We start from the raw sequence: 16,574 nt of genomic DNA, 5'->3' as shown, positions 1-16,574 counted from the left end.
TAACACGGACTGTTTACATTGTTGCACAGGGTTGAGTGACTTGTTTTTCCTGTATTGTTTTAACCCTGCCAAAAGACGCACTCTTATTAGATGCAAATTTATTAAAATGTATAATTTTTTTCCATAGAGTTATTGATGAAGTTTTGGTGGCATGTAGGTACATTTTTTCATCATATGTTTTCAGTTTCTGAGTTGGGTGTGTAAGATACCAAAACCAATGTTATGTCATCTTAATTAGTGTCTTGTTGACTAAAACATAGCATTATATTTTAAAATTCTGCAGCTCTTAGCTACATTTTTGGTATAGGCTTGAAGATAGTTTTACACATCTGGGTTAGTTGTAATGCTGTGTTACAACTAATCCCTTAGCACTAACAATATGAAAACAGCTAACGTTAGCCTAATTCTTGCTTTTGTTTTATATAGGCTACATACTAATAATTGCTGGCTGCCAACAAAATAAATGTGCCTGTCTCATCAAAAATTGTGTCAAAATTTATTTTTGTTCATATCTTTAATATTGGGTCATGTCAAAAATTAAAATCATAATGAAATTAATGACTTAAATCAGACTTTGATTTTCATTATCTCAGAATTTGATTTTGAGACTTTAGTATGGTTTTTACGGACTGGGTCACATATAAAAATGTTTTTTTTACATTAAATTATAAAATTATTTCCATAATTGTGCTTGACCACTGTTTGTTGGCTTGTTTAGCCTAGCTATTCAATTTAATTCAATTCCATTGTATTTATATAGTGCTTTTCACAATTGTGCAAGGCAGATTTACATAATAAACATGAGAAAACAGATAAATCCAGTGTTGCCAACTTGGCGACTTTGTTGCTAGATTTAGCGACATTTTAGACTCCTTTAGCAAATTATTTTCCAAAAAGCGACTAGTGACAAATCTATGTGCCTTTTTCTGGTGTTGTTGGAGACTTTGACGTGAAAGCATGTATCGTTCACTCTTCTCAATGAGCAGCTGCCGCTACTTCCATGGGCTCCACCCCCATCCCAAAGCACTCAGAGGTAGCCTACTAGCCTAGTCCTTGCGTAGCAGATGAGAGTCTCTCCCAGCTGCAGTCAGGGAAGGAGATGTTGTTCTCAGCATCGAGACAGCAAAATTGTGTATGCGGGAAGCTGAAGCGGCATGATCCCGCGATGGCTTACATTTATGGTGGGACGTAAATGTAAAATGGTCTTTGAATAAAATAAATCACTGTAGAAAAATAAATGTATCTGAGTGAGTTGAGTAGTAACAGACAAAGTGTACGGAGCTGATGTGTTAATGAGCTATGTACGTACAAAACAACGCTTCTCAAAATTTATTAGCATTTATCAGCATCCTCATATGTTTTAAAACTGGACTGTTTGGACATATAAACATGAAAATATTTTGTTTTATGAGAACAGAAGCAGGTAAACTAATGAGAAAACATTTTAGGCATTTATGCAGTGGCGGAACAGTGGCACTGGACCCCCTGACTTGTGACCGGCCACCACCGGTGCCACCCCAAATTTAATGCGCTGCTTTCACCTTTTTCTACATGCGGGAGCGCAGTACATTTCTTATAAACAAATATTAAGAATATTTAAACTCTTTATTTTTCAATCACTGTGCATAGAGACTTTGATTACTCTGCTGATTTTGGACATATAGATATGATTTATACATCATTTAAAACGTTAAAGTATCTAGTTTTTTATGTCCACTCCCAATAAAAACTTGAATGTTGTGCTTTTTGCCAAATTAAGAAAATAAACATGATGCGCCTTCAGTTCTCTCTCACTCAGTGAGTCCTTTCAGAAACACTAAGATTGGAATTTTGTTTTACTAAAAAAACGGACACCATGGTTTTATTCTTGAAGTGATCTTATAGGCTACTTTATGATTATTAGTTTGACTGGATTGCCACCTTGAACTTGAAAGCGCAACGCGCATCATGTTCACGTCTTTTTGGCTTAAACGGACAAATGCTCATATGTCAAAATAGCTGTCTTAGTGATTTTCATAGTAAACAATTGGTTACTGTTTGTCTTAAACAAATATGCATTTAATCTTCTAATAAGCCTAAGTATGTCATTAAACTTAATTTAAAATCAAAAGAAGAAAAGAAAATCAGTCACTGCTGCTGACTGACTATCTTCTGTAACTTCGTTACTTTTTTTAGTTCTTTACGTCGTGGAATTTGAGTAATTACTTATTGCATTATATAAATAAGAACTTCAAATACTCTATTAATATTATATTATTTACAAAAATTAAAAAATTTGAATACCTCAATACTAAACTGTGGTCATAATATAGTTTGAAATAGAGTACTACTTATTACATTATTTAAATAAGAAATACATTTAAATCACTCCATGTAACTTCAAATACTACATCCTAAACTATATCAAAAAACTGCCATGCTTTTCTTGTTCTTTGCGTTTCTCTGTTTTCTTTGATTCTATTTTATGTAAAGCTGCTTTGGAACAATGAACAATTGTGAAAACACTATATAAATATAGCTGCAAGCAGCGTATAATGGGGTTCAAGGGTTTTAGGCCCCCAGTATGAATTATATAAACCAACCAGCATGTCACTATGATGTTGTTTGGCAGCTTGTAAGTTTGAATCATATAAACAAGCCCCAATTTATTTATTTTATTCAAATTTGAAGATATAACTCTTCGAGATTGCATCATAACTTAAATGTCATCACTGGAAATATTATTTTAATTGTATACATTCTTTAAACATAATCAAAGGATCAGGATATACAGTATTAATGCATTTGGCAGACGCTTCTATCCAAAGCGACTTACCCTTAAAGGAATAGTTCACCGACATTTTTTTCATGAAGGAAATTAAATTAGAAATAAACATTTTCTTCGTCGTGAGCCAAGGATTTAAATTATGGTGCGCCAACTAGTGATCAGTCAGCGCATTTTTTTGCACTTGACCCCAGAAAAGGCCCATGTATATAGGTGTGTTCGACATCGGCTGTGACTGGATGTAACCGATCGGCGAGATTAGCCGCGTGCAGGCGGGGGAGAGGGGAAAAGGGAGACGTGAAGTCGGACATGTTGTGGTTCCCGTAGTTTGCTGCATTTACGTCAGGTATGGCTGATCACGTGGCGTTTGGTTGCTTTATCACAGTAAACATGATTTGTAAAGGGCTCGTTATAGTCGTGCGTAGGTCCTACGGCGTAGCAGCGACGGCGTAGGTTCGGCGTCGGTTTTCATTTATACTTTTGCGTCGTCGTCCGCGGCGACGTGCAAACTCACGCGCGACTGCTGGTGGGCAGTACCCACGCGTGTAACCACAGTAGCAGCGCGACCGTCAGAGAAGAAGAAACCGGGCAAGTTAACCCACAAACGAAGAAGAAACAGCAACTTGTTGTGTATAATTTGAGAAGACCAGCAATGATGGAAGTAAATAAACAGCGACTTTTGTTGCAGTTTGAGTTAAATCACTCCTCAATTTGGCTCATCTTTGTTTTCATCGTCACAAACGGAAATACCTATGACGGAGTTTTTTTACCTGACGGGAGGGGTTCTGGTGGACCAATCACAGCGCTTGCGGTCCGCATAGAAAAATTTTGCGAGGTGCGCGTCAGGCTACGCAGAGCTACTCACAGGCTACGGATAGCCTACGCCGCTACGGCGTAGAACCTACGCACGACTATAAATCGCCCTTTAGATGTAAACTACATAAAAAGTGAATGATACTGTTTTGAATGTCCGTGTATGAGCATAAGTGGAACTGAAGAGGCTAACAGCATCTGTTTTTACAAGAATAGAGTTCAACATAAGCATATATTATTTAAATACCAATGTAATGGGGTCTACGTTTTTTATCCATTTTATTTTGATGAACATGACACAATATAACATCGCAACTACATGAAAAAAACTTTAACTGTTATAAAAATACAGATTTGTGAGCATTTGTGGAACTGAGGGCGTGGAAATAAACACGAAACACACGTGATTGTTGTCATGTGGTGAATCCGACCAATCGTGAAACAGCTGTGTCGTCATTACAGCCCGTGCAGCTCCTCTTTGCGAGCTGCGCTGGCTGACTCCGGCGGCTGATCTCGAATCGCTCTCGCGGTTTTTTAAAACCATATGACACAGTCACGTGCCTGCAGCGCCAGCTTAAGTCGGACAAAATTAATAACCGGAATGCACTGCTTTAAGTCAGCCACCGATTGGTCTGCGCAGCGCTGCATGAAGTCGAACACACCTTATATGTACCATATTTGGTGTTGATTCTTCATTCTTGTCCCCAGTCATAGCCAAGTCCAAGCAGCTTTGTGCACTTCAGGCGTTTGGGCATGGTGTTGATGGTGAGTCGAAAGTTCAACTTTTTTTGATAACTTTTCATATTTGAACTCCAAGGAATGTTTCATCTCTGGATTGGTTCGATCGGGTGAAAAACCTAGGACTAGTTTGTTTTAAATTTTTGGAAAAAAATAGAAAATAGCAGAAATTTTTAATGACTTAACTAAAATCTAAGATATTCAATTTGTTCGTCTTGATCAAGTGATTCTAGTGATATAAATCACTTGATATTTTGAAATTGCGAGAGTTACGAGTTTCAACACGATTGTTATCGCTACAGCGCCACCTTTAGGATTTTTTTTGCACATGATCCCAGAATATGTTCATGTACAGTATATACAGTCAAGCTCAAAATTACCCTTTGTAAATATGATCAAAGAAGGCTGTGAAAATAAATCTGCATCTTTAATACTGATGATCTTTATTTTAAAAAATCTACAAAAATCCAACCTTTCATTGGAGAAGAATCATTTTAAAATGGGTGAAAATCTCATTATGAGAGAAATGTTTTTCTCTGGTACACACTGCTCACAATTGATCATGCCCTTTTGTTCAGTTCTTTTTGCAGCCTACTTTTCCCAAGAGAACAGCTTTGAGTCTTCACCTATAATGCCTGATGAGTTTGGAAAACACCTGACAAGAGTTTAGAGACCATTCCTTCATGCAGAATCTCTCCGGATCCTTCGGATTCCGGCTCCGTGTTGGTGTTTTTTCTCTTCAGTTCATCACACTCATTTTCTTTAGGGTTCAGGTCAGGGGACCGGAATTGGCATGCTAAAGCTTCATTTTGTGCTCAGTGACTTATTTTTGTGTTAGCTTTGATGTTTGTTTTGGATGATTGCCCTGAAAGAAGATCCAACCATGTTCAATTCAATTCAATTCAATTCAATTTTATTTATATAGCGCTTTTCACAATTTGGTAATTGTATCAAAGCAGCTTTACATAATAGATGCAGTGAAAAGCACAGAAAATCGACAGATAGCACAACACAATAAACGATAGCACAAGCAGTTAAATTTGCTACGGCTATAAATCAACATTATAAGCAAACGTATTACTAATGTAACGTATAGAAGTTAAGCCCAAAAAGGCTGCCTCCCCGGGTTGAAAAACCCCCTAGGAGAAAAAACCCCGGAATTTTAGCCGGGGAAGTAAAAAAAGTCATAGGAGGAAAAAACCCTTGGGAGGTATATATATATATATATATATACACATTGAAAAGGAAGGAGATTAAGCAGGTTCTGCCGGTGGTCTTTGGTCAGGCATCAGCTGGACATCACGTTGAAGAACAGCTAGTAGATCAGTTGTGTGCCGACTTTCACATGTACCGGAACTGGATCTGTTTGTCTCGTCCTCGGGATCAAGGACGAGACAGGGAGAGAGAAACAAAATCTTATTAGCGTAGGGGCCGTTCACATAGAAAACAAGTGTCACACAGTAATGTGGTTTTAGTCAGCTTGGTTCCGGACAGGCTAACTATTGCTGGTTAAGTGTATTACATATAGTTAATGATTTTAGAAACGGAAACAGAACTCGTTTGACTAAGGCCAGAGGCCCCACTGCCGTCGTTAATACTAACGTACAGTGGCAAACGGTTCTGTATGACATACTATTTTAAGGTAATGGGAAAAGGCCAAAATTGCAAGCCGGCCATATTTGGCAGTTAAGACTCAATCGAAAACCAATTCAAAGTTTCAGCATATTACTAAAGAGTATTAATGAGATTTACCATGCTTTGACGTGTTGACGAAAAAAAAGGTTTTAATTTATTCATTAATTTATTTATTTATTAGGTTGTACAAGCTAGCTATTAGGAGATAAGTACCATTGTTAAAACAACTATTTGAAAGCCTTGTTAAAGAGAAAAGTTTTAAGTCTAGATTTAAAGTTATCTACTGTCTCTGATTTTCGGACGTCGGTTGGTAAATCATTCCATAGCTTAGGGGCTAAGTAGGAAAAGGATCTGCCACCTTTAGACACTTTTGATATTTTAGGGATAATTAAGAGGCCAGAATTTTGTGACCGCAATGCACGTGATGGATTGTATTCTGATAATAATTCTCTAAGATATAAGGGTGCTAGGCCATTTAAGGCTATGTAGGTGATTAGTAATATTTTAAATTGTATACGATATTTAACTGGTAGCCAGTGTAAAGATGCCAGAATTGGGCTTATGCGGTCATACTTCTTAGTTCGAGTAAGAACTCTTGCAGAAGCGTTTTGAACTAGCTGAAGCTTGTTGACCTGTTTTGCATGGCATCCTCCGAGTAACGAGTTACAATAGTCTATTCTAGAGGTCATAAAAGCGTGGATAAGCTTCTCTGCATCTGATGCAGACAACATATGGCTTATTTTTGAGATATTTCTAAGGTGGAAGAATGCTGTGCGGCAGACATTGGAGATATGGCTGTCGAAGGATAAACTGCTGTCGAACATCACACCTAAATTCTTAACTGTGGAGGTTGGCACCACAGTGCAGCCATCTATGGGCAACTTGTAATCTGTCATATTATATTTGTAGCGATTCGGTTCGATAACAAGTATCTCTGTCTTATTGGAGTTTAGCATAAGAAAGTTATGTGACATCCAGTCACTTATATCGCTGATGCAGTCTGATAGCTTAGAAAAATTTTGTGTTTCCCTAGGATGCGAGGAGATGTAAAGCTGTGTGTCATCTGCATAGCAGTGAAACTGTATGTTATGATTTCTGATAATATCTCCCAGAGGTAACATATATAACGAAAACAGAATAGGACCTAAAACTGATCCCTGCGGTACGCCGTATTTAACCAGGGAGTGATGTGACTCCTCCTCATTTACATAAACAAAGTGATAGCGATTGATTAGATACGATCTGAACCAAGCTAGCGCCTGACCACTGATGCCAACATAGTTTTCTAGCCTATTAAGTAAGATTGTGTGATCTATTGTGTCAAAGGCTGCACTAAGGTCTAATAATATAAGGAGTGATATTTCACCACGGTCGGATGTTAGGAGAAGGTCATTTGTAACTCTAAGCAGCGCTGTCTCTGTGCTATGGTGGGGCCTGAATCCTGATTGGAACTTTTCATACGTACTATTATTTGCTAAGAATGTGCGTAGCTGGCTTGCCACTACCTTTTCTAAAATTTTGGAAAGAAAAGGGAGATTTGAGATTGGTCTAAAGTTATTTAGATCTCCCTGGTCAAGGTTTGGTTTTTTAATGAGCGGTCTAATAACTGCTAGTTTGAAAGCTGATGGAACATAGCCTAATTCTAATGATGAGTTAAAGACATTTAATACTGGGTTAGACACTATAGGGAATACCTCTTTGAGTAATTTTGTGGGAACAGGGTCCAATATACAGGACGATGATTTGGATGATGCTACTAATTTAGATAGCTCATCTATTGTAGTAGGTTTAAATGACTCAAGATGTTCGTATGGTAGGCAAGCGTTAAATGTATTATTGGGTAGAGTGGTGGCTGCTTGGGTACCTACAATGTTTTCCCTAATAATCATAATTTTCTTAGTAAAGAAGTTCATGAAGTCGTTACTATTGTGTGGGAGTTTATTAGTGGGTTCTGTTTGTTCTTTATTTCTAGTCAGTTTCGCAACTGTGCTAAAGAGGAAGCGAGGGTTATTATGATTTTCTTTAATAAGATTGCTGAGATACGTAGATCTGGCAATTTTTATAGCCTGTCTGTAGTGTTTAACACTCTCTTTCCATGCTGCACGCCATACCTCTAACTTTGTGCTTCTATAATTTCTTTCCATTTTTCTAGCAGCCTTTTTAAGGGCAGCGGTATGATGGTCGTACCATGGAGCTGGCGTTTTTTCTTTGATTCTCTTTTTTCGAATTGGAGCTACGGCATCCAATGTGTTAGAACAAATACTGTTCAGGTTTTCTATTACAATATCTAGATCTTCAGGGTTATCTGCTACATGTTTCATTTGGGACAGGTCTGGAAGAGTGCTAATAAAGTTATCTTTAGTGGTGGAAATTATTGTTCTGGCTAGTCGGTAGCGTATTGTAGATCGAGTGATCATATCTAGAAGTACCGTGTATGAGACAAGGCAATGGTCTGAAACTGCATCGCTCTGAGGTGATATCTCGATTTCATTAATATTGAGCCCGAGTGACAGAATTAAGTCTAATGTGTGCCTATGAGTATGCGTGGGCCCTGTCACGTTTTGTCTAATATTGAGAGAATTTAGAATATCCATAAATGCTAATCCTAATGTATCTGTTGGGTTATCAACATGTATATTAAAGTCACCAACGATAAGAGCTTTATCTACAGTGACTAAGAGGTCAGACAGGAAATTTGATATTTCTTTAAGAAAATCTACATGATGGCCCGGAGGTCTATAGATTGTAGCAAGGACAAAAGAGAGCTGTTTATGGTTACGATCAGTTATTTCCATATTTAATAGCATTATTTCAAATGAATTAAATTTTAGTTCGGATTTATGGTTTACTTTAAAAAAAAAATTGTATATTGTAGCTACACCACCCCCTCTCCCCTTTAAACGCGGTTCATGTTTATAATAGTAGTCTTGTGGGGTGGATTCGTTTAAACTAATGTAATCGTCTGCTTTAAGCCAGGTTTCTGTTAAAGAGAGTGCATCTAAGTTTTGGTCAGTAATTATTTCATTGACAATAGGTTCTTTATTGGTAAGCGATCTAATGTTAAGAAGGCCGAATTTTAACATTCGAGGTTCATCTGTAGACGTATTGTTTTCTAATTTTATGTTAGTAAGATTTGTACGAGACGAGGTAAACGGTGCTCTGTATTCGTTTGTTCGAGGAACGCACACAGTTGGAATGTGTTGATACTCTGGTAAGATAGACTCTAAGTTCTGGGATATATGTGATCTTGACATGTCAGAGCTACTAACAGATGGACGGGTAGGCCGATCTATCTGTTTCCTGACCTGGGCCCTGGGTAGTAAAACTGTATTAGAATTTAGAGTATTGGTCAGATTTCTAGAGAGTATAGCATTTCCTTCCGATGACGGATGAAGGCCATCTCTCTTTAGCAGGTCAGGTCTCCCCCTGAAGTGTTTCCAATTATCTATAAACCCTACGTTATGCTGAGGGCACCATTTTGACATCCAGTGGTGAAGAGACACTAATCTGCTATAAGTTTCATCACCCCGGTAGGCGGGGAGGGGACCAGAGCAAATTACATTATCTGACATTGTTTTTGCAATTTCACACACCTCTTTAATAGTATCTTTGGTGATCTCTGACTGGCGGAGTCTGGTGTCATTTGCGCCGGCATGAATAACAATTTTAGAAAACTTACGCTTAGCATTAGCCAGTACTTTAAGTTTGGATCTAATGTCTGACGATCTGGCTCCCGGTATACAGTCAACTATGGTGGCTGGTGCCTCAATGTTCACGTTCTTAAGTATCGAGTCTCCAATAACAAGGGCACCTTTAACAGATGTCTCAGCCGGTGTATTATTTAGAATGTCGAATCTGTTAGAAAATACTAGGGGGGACTTCGATGGGCATCGAATATGACTACGCCGCCTGACAGTCACCCAGTTAGTCGGCCATGGTAAATCAGTTGCCGGAACCGAGCTATGTGTACTACGCGTTGCCGTAGGCGCATCCGAAACAGTGTTTGAAAAATTAACATTAGCATTAGCGGTCTTACTGTCCTCAACGAGCGTTCGGATGTGCGCTTCTAGTTCTGCAACCTTCTCCGTCAGCCTTACTACTTCAATACACTTAACACATGTAAACCCCTCTGTGCTGACGGAGGAAGCTAAACTGTACATGTGGCAAGCAGTGCAGGTTACAATGACAAGCGGAGTCTTACCGTTTTCATTTTGGGCGATGGCGTCTCTGTTCGCCTGAACGCGGTCCGTGAAGCTGCATCGAGACCGGTGCTCGCTCGCTGGCTGCCTCGTACGTCTCCGGGTGTCAGGAGCCAGGGTGATGTGAGGCATGCTGTACCGCCTGGTGCTAATGCTGGGACACAACTCCTCCACAGCTTCCCGCTCTGGTGAGGAAAGGTCTGAAAAACATACATCGGATGAGTCCGCCATTAGATCGAAAAGGAAGGCAGATTTACAGTGAACAAACAGTGAGGAAACGGTAAACAAACTTCAGCCGGCACGTTTGTTGAAGCTAGCGGGATATATGCTAACACTAAGTGTTTACCAGTGATAAATCGATTTAGTTATAAATACTGTTGAGTAATCGTCACGCTAAAGTATTCCTAAGATGAACTAGTAAGTTATATTATATAGATAGTAACAAGATAGTAAGAAAATAGGATTTGGATGATGAACTCGACGGAGCTCCGATAACAGTGTTGCCACTCCACTCTCTCTTGCGTCTCTCTCTTGCGTCTCTCTCTTGCGTCTCTCTCAACCATGAGTCATACCATGTCCCAGTATATGATTTCTAACAGGGACAGTCAGGTTTTATTTTTTATCTGTTGGTATTTCATAGAATCCATGATGCCATGTATCTGATCAAGATGTGCAGGACCTCCAGCAAAAAATAGGCCCACAACATTAAAGATGCAGCAGTATATTTCATTTTACACATGGGGTACATTTTACCCCTGTGAGCACCAAACTAATGTTGAGTTTTTGCTGCTAAAAAGCTATTTTTTGTTTCATCTGGCCATATAGCCCATCCCATTTGAAGTTTCAGTAGTGTCCGTTACTTCTCAAATGTTCTATGGTCAGATGAAGCAAAAAAAAAATAATTAGCAGCAAACACTCAACATTAATTTGGTGCACACAGGGGTAAAATGTACCCAAGACTTACAAAAAAATCTCTTGGAGCCAATCTCTAAACCCCACAGGAAGTCAGCCATTTTGAATTTACTCTGTAATTCAGGTGCAAATTTTGTCATTTCCAGGCTTCATACTTTAACAAACTCCTCCTAGAGATTTAATCATATCATAACCATATTTGGTCTGGGTCATCTAAAGGCCTTTGCGATGCTAAATTGCGGAGATCTTGACTTTTCGATGGAGGGTGTGTCCGTATGGGCCTGCCAAATTTTGTCTTTTCGCCATGAACCAGGAAGTTGTTCTAACCAAGGCTTAAAATCTCTCCCAGGATTCACATGGTTAAAAAGTGTCCTTGCCTGAACACATCAATATAGCATTATTCAGAGACAGTCATAGCGCAACCTGGTGGCAATAGGAATTGTCATGTTTCAGAATGTGATTTACTGCTCATAGAAATTAATTCAGATCATCATCATATTTGGTCAGACTGATCTTAAGGACTTTGCAATGGTAAATTATGAAGATCTTAAATTTTCATTAAAGTGCGTGCCTGTGTCAGCCTGGAAAAGTTTGATGTTTCACCATAAAAAGCTGTTGTAACTGAGGCATACAATGTCCGACCTATCCCAGACTTCACACGTTTGATAAGGGTCCTGGCCTGAACACATCAATATAACAATAATCAGTTACAGTCAGAGCACCTCCTGCTGCACACAGGAGGTGTGGCACATCAAAATTCCTTTGAATATCAACCTATATTTACTCAATTAAATTCATGTCCCCCTGGTTCACTGCTTTACTAAGGCCATAGGCTGGCGGTACCCATACGTGACTAAACATACTCGAAAACTCATGAAAATTTGCACACGCATCAGAAGTGGCGAAAATGTAAAAGTAGTATAGGCGTCAGAAGTTCAATTCAATTTTATTTATATAACGCTTTTCACAATTGTTAATTGTTTCAAAGCAGCTTTACATGAATAGATGTAGGGGAAAACACAGAATAATCGATAGATAATTTAAGAAGCAAAATACAGCGGCTAAGAATAAACCGTACAAGCGAGCATAGTAATAATGTAACGTATACAGTACAGTGCTAAGTTAAGCCAATGTTGGCTGACTCTCCAGGGGATGAAAAAACATGTAGCAGAAAAACCCTGTGGGAAACTCCTATTTATATATATAAACACGATAGGGATATTCAATTCAATTCAATTTTATTTATATAGCGCTTTTCACAATTTGGTAATTGTATCAAAGCAGCTTTACATAATAGATGCAGTGAAAAGCACAGAAAATCGACAGATAGCACAACATAATAAACGATAGCACAAGCAGTTAAATTTGCTACGGCTATAAATCAACATTATAAGCAAACGTATTACTAATGTAACAAATAGAAGTTAAGCCCAAAAAGGCTGCCTCCCCGGGTTGAAAAACCCCCTAGGAGAAAAAAACCCCGGAATTTTAGCCGGGGAAGTAAAAAAAGTCATAGGAGGAAAAAACCCTTGGGAGTTTTATATATCGGTTCCGGACAGGCTAAATATTGCTGGTTAAGTGTATTACATATAGTTGATGATTTTAGAAACGGAAACAGAACTTGTTTGACTAAGGCCAGAGGCCCCACTGCCGTCGTTAATACTAACGTACAGTGGCAAACGGTTCTGCATGACATACTATTTTAAGGTCATGGGAAAAGGCCAAAATTGCAAGCCGGCCATATTTGGCAGTTAAGACTCAATCGAAAACCAATTCAAAGTTTCAGCATATTACTAAAGAGTATTAATGAGATTTACCATGCTTTGGAGTGTTAACGAAAAAAAGGTTTTAATTTATTCATTAATTTATTTATTTATAAGGTTGTACAAGCTAGCTATTAGGAGATAAGTACCATTGTTAAAACAACTATTTGAAAGCCTTGTTAAAGAGAAAAGTTTTAAGTCTAGATTTAAAGTTATCTACTGTCTCTGATTTTCGGACGTCGGTTGGTAAATCATTCCATAGCTTAGGGCAGTGGTCTCAAACTCCCGGCCCGCGGGCCATTTGCGGCCCGCCCTCCCCCTCTCTGCGGCCCGCGGCACCTTTCAACAATATAACATAATCTGGCCCGCAGAAAGATTTTTATTCACTTTGTTTCATATTTGTTTCATTTTTAATTTAAACGTTTAAGGGTTCGTTCACATCTCGCGTCTAACAACGCGTGTTAAAACGAGTCAAGGCGTTTCTTACTTTCTAAAGTGCTCGGGAGCGGAAGTTGCTCTCCGTGGCGTGGCCTCACCCGTTGCTACGCAACCATGAGCCGCGCGCGCTCCGTGATTGCGAGGATAGCGGAATGCGTGATCGGACTTTAGTTCCTCATCTGAACCTCGCGTCAATCATATCATGCAATCAGTTAATCTGGACGGGACTTTGCAGTGTTTGTCCAGAGAGGATTTGTTACTTCCGGGTGAATATCAGCTGTTACTCAGAGAAGAGCCGCGGTGGGGTTCACATCAACAAGTCACCTTCTGGAGACATCGCATATATGAGGCAGAGCCGTAGATGTATTGCAACACATAAACTACAGATAAGAAAAAGAGCCATCAAAGTGCCCAGGTTAAGAAAAGAGGAAAGATGAGGAGAAACATACAGAGGATAAAAGTATGTACTGCTATAATGAAGTATAATATATTATTATGTAGCTTACCATGCAATTACACAGAGCAGTATTGTAATTTTTTTCTGTTTAACTAGCTTATGTAACATTGACTACCTATTTAAAAGTTTTAGAATCACTTTCACTTATTCATATTTTTCCACATATAATAGCAAATTCATTAAAACTGTGGAATAACAAAGATGGAACATAATAAAGTCAATATTATGACTGAAAACAATCCAAAATAAATCAAAACACAAACACTTACTGATGGTAATTTTTTATAATAGTTTATAAATGTATAAAGAAATTTTATTTGTTGGTGTAGTGCAAGGTTTTAATAGTCCTTAGTATTAAAGTATTAAATCATAAAAAAATGATTTACTTATATGAAATGTATATTTAAAAGATAAAAACAACTGCTATTTTTATACATTAAATAATAGAATTTAAACAGTACATTTACAGAAATATTGTACTTTTTTAACCTTAAAATAGCTCTGCGGCCCTCCGATGAAATGTCAATTTCAGAAATGGCCCCAAGCCAATTTGAGTTTGAGACCCCTGATGTAAGCACATGTGCAAAAGTTGGTACGCATATAGATCTCATCGACCCGAACAACTTTCGCACTCTAACCTTTTAGCTCCGCCCAACAGGAAGTCGGCCATTTTGGATTGTTTAAAAAATGCATGGGGTGAACTTTTGAATACTCCTCCTAGGGGATTCATGCGAATGGCACCAAACTTGGTGATCATGATGTCGAGACATTGGACTTGCTAAATTGCGAAGGGATTTTTGATATCTCGAACGGTTCTATCATGGCGAGGTGACAAATTCATGCTGAAATCAGAGAAAGAGGTAATGTCTAATATCTAAAGTAAAAAATGTCTTATTGTAAAGACACGCGGGGTGTTTGTTTGCCTGAAGATTCCGATCGCATCGATGTGCCTATTGTGACTCCTGGGTATAGCCCCACCACCAGGCGCCAGGAAGTGTGTCAGTCACAAAGGTGGATTTTTTTGACAGTTCCATGCGATGTTCTTTTAAATACTCCTCCAAGAATATTCATGCGATTGACACCAATTGATAGCCCACTGATATTTACCCACTTGATGCACTTGCCCACCCTGTATAATTTTCTCGAAGGCACCGTGTAGCGGTAAATAAACGTTGCGAGGGTCCGCCATCCCTGCTTGCGGAAAGGTGCGAAGCCCTATTGTTTTTGCTCGGATTTATTATTTTTTTTTCATTTTTATTAGGGCCCGAGCACCGAGGAGCAGGCCAGAATGGCCTGCACCAAACGGTGCGAAGCCCTATTGTTTTTGCTCGGATTATTATTTTTATTATTATTTATTAATTTTATTTTTTTTACGTTTCGGGGCAATTTGGGGGCCTTAACATACTCAAAAACTCTTGAAATTTTGCACAGACGTCAGAGTCGTCGGCCATCAGGTCCGGGCAAAGGCCGGACCACGGGCGTGGCAAGGGAGCTCTGTAGCGCCCCCTGTAATTCAAAAACAAACATTGGGGCACAGATCAGGCAAACATGGACGCACATGTACGAAAGTTGGTACGCATATAGATCTCATCGACCCAAACAACTTTCGGACTCAAACCTATTAGCTATTTATTAGAACCTATTTCATTTTAAAGGCATATTTAAGCCTTTCAGTTGCATGCAGTTAACTTTTAAATACTTTCATTTTCCAGCATATTCAAGGCTGACAGTTACATGCTGTGAACCTTTAAATACTCCTCGTATGGGATTCATGCCATTGACACCAGAAGTGGTCAACATGATGCTGAGACATGGTAGACTCTAAATTGCGAATGGATTTTTGATATCTCAAATGCTGTTCCCATGGCAATGTGTCAAACTTTAATTTTTACACATATTTAAGGCTGACAGTTACATGCTGTGAACCTTTAAATACTCCTCATATGGGATTCATGCGATTGACACCAGAAGTGGTCAACATGATGCCGAGACATTGTAGATGATAAGTTGCGAAGGAATTTTTTACATCTCGAACGCTGTTTCCATGGCAACGCGTCAAACTTTACTTCAATTTCAGGCATGTTTAAGGCTCTTGGTGTGCTTAGTTGAACTTTAAATTTGGCACACACATCAGAGTTTTCGGCTGTTAAGTGTTGACAAAAAGGTCAGATAAAGGCGTGTCTATTTAGTGTCTCACTAGCGCCCCGTTTGTCTAAAATGTGGGGTTTCTTTTACCTACAGTACCTAAATGGATCAGTAGCAACATGAAATAGTCCACTGATATTTACCCACTTGATGCACATGCCCACCGTGCATAGTTTTCTCGGAGGCACCGTGTAGCGGTAAAAAAACATGCGAGGGCCCGCCATCGCTGCTTGCAGCAATATTTTTTTCTTTATTATTTTTATTTTTTTAACACTTTTGGGCATTTTGGGTGCCTAAACATACTCGAAAACTCCTGAAATTTGGCACAGACGTCAAAGTCGTCCGTCATTGCGAACGGGCAAAGGCTGGAACACGGGCGTGGCAAAGGAGCTCTGTAGCGCCCCCTGTAATGCAAAATAAAACATTGGTGCACAGATCGGGCAAACATGTACGCACATGTACGAAAGTTGGTACACATATAGATCTCATCGACCCAAACAACTTTCGCACTCAAACCTATTAGCTCCGCCCAACAGGAAGTCGGCCATTATGGATTGTTTCAAAAACGCATGCGGTGAACTTTTAAATACTCCTCCTAGGGGATTCATGCGAATGACACCAAACGTAGTGATCATGATGTCGAGACATTGTGCTTGCTAAATTGCGGAGGGATTTTTGATATCTCGAACGGTCCTGCCATGGCGAGGCGA

The 16,574-nt window shown here is 39.0% G+C and overlaps 1 protein-coding gene across 1 annotated transcript in view; it reads left to right on the top strand.

The window, feature by feature from the left end:
- The window catches only part of LOC129420695 (phenylethanolamine N-methyltransferase), a 124,907-nt gene that overhangs the window by 1,096 nt on the left and 107,237 nt on the right, over window positions 1-16,574 (top strand). The gene's annotated exons all lie outside the window — the stretch shown is intronic.

Source organism: Misgurnus anguillicaudatus, chromosome 4 (genome assembly GCF_027580225.2).
Source record: "Misgurnus anguillicaudatus chromosome 4, ASM2758022v2, whole genome shotgun sequence".
In the NCBI taxonomy this organism is placed as follows: domain Eukaryota; kingdom Metazoa; phylum Chordata; class Actinopteri; order Cypriniformes; family Cobitidae; genus Misgurnus; species Misgurnus anguillicaudatus.
This window is presented reverse-complemented; position numbering and strand designations above follow the sequence as displayed.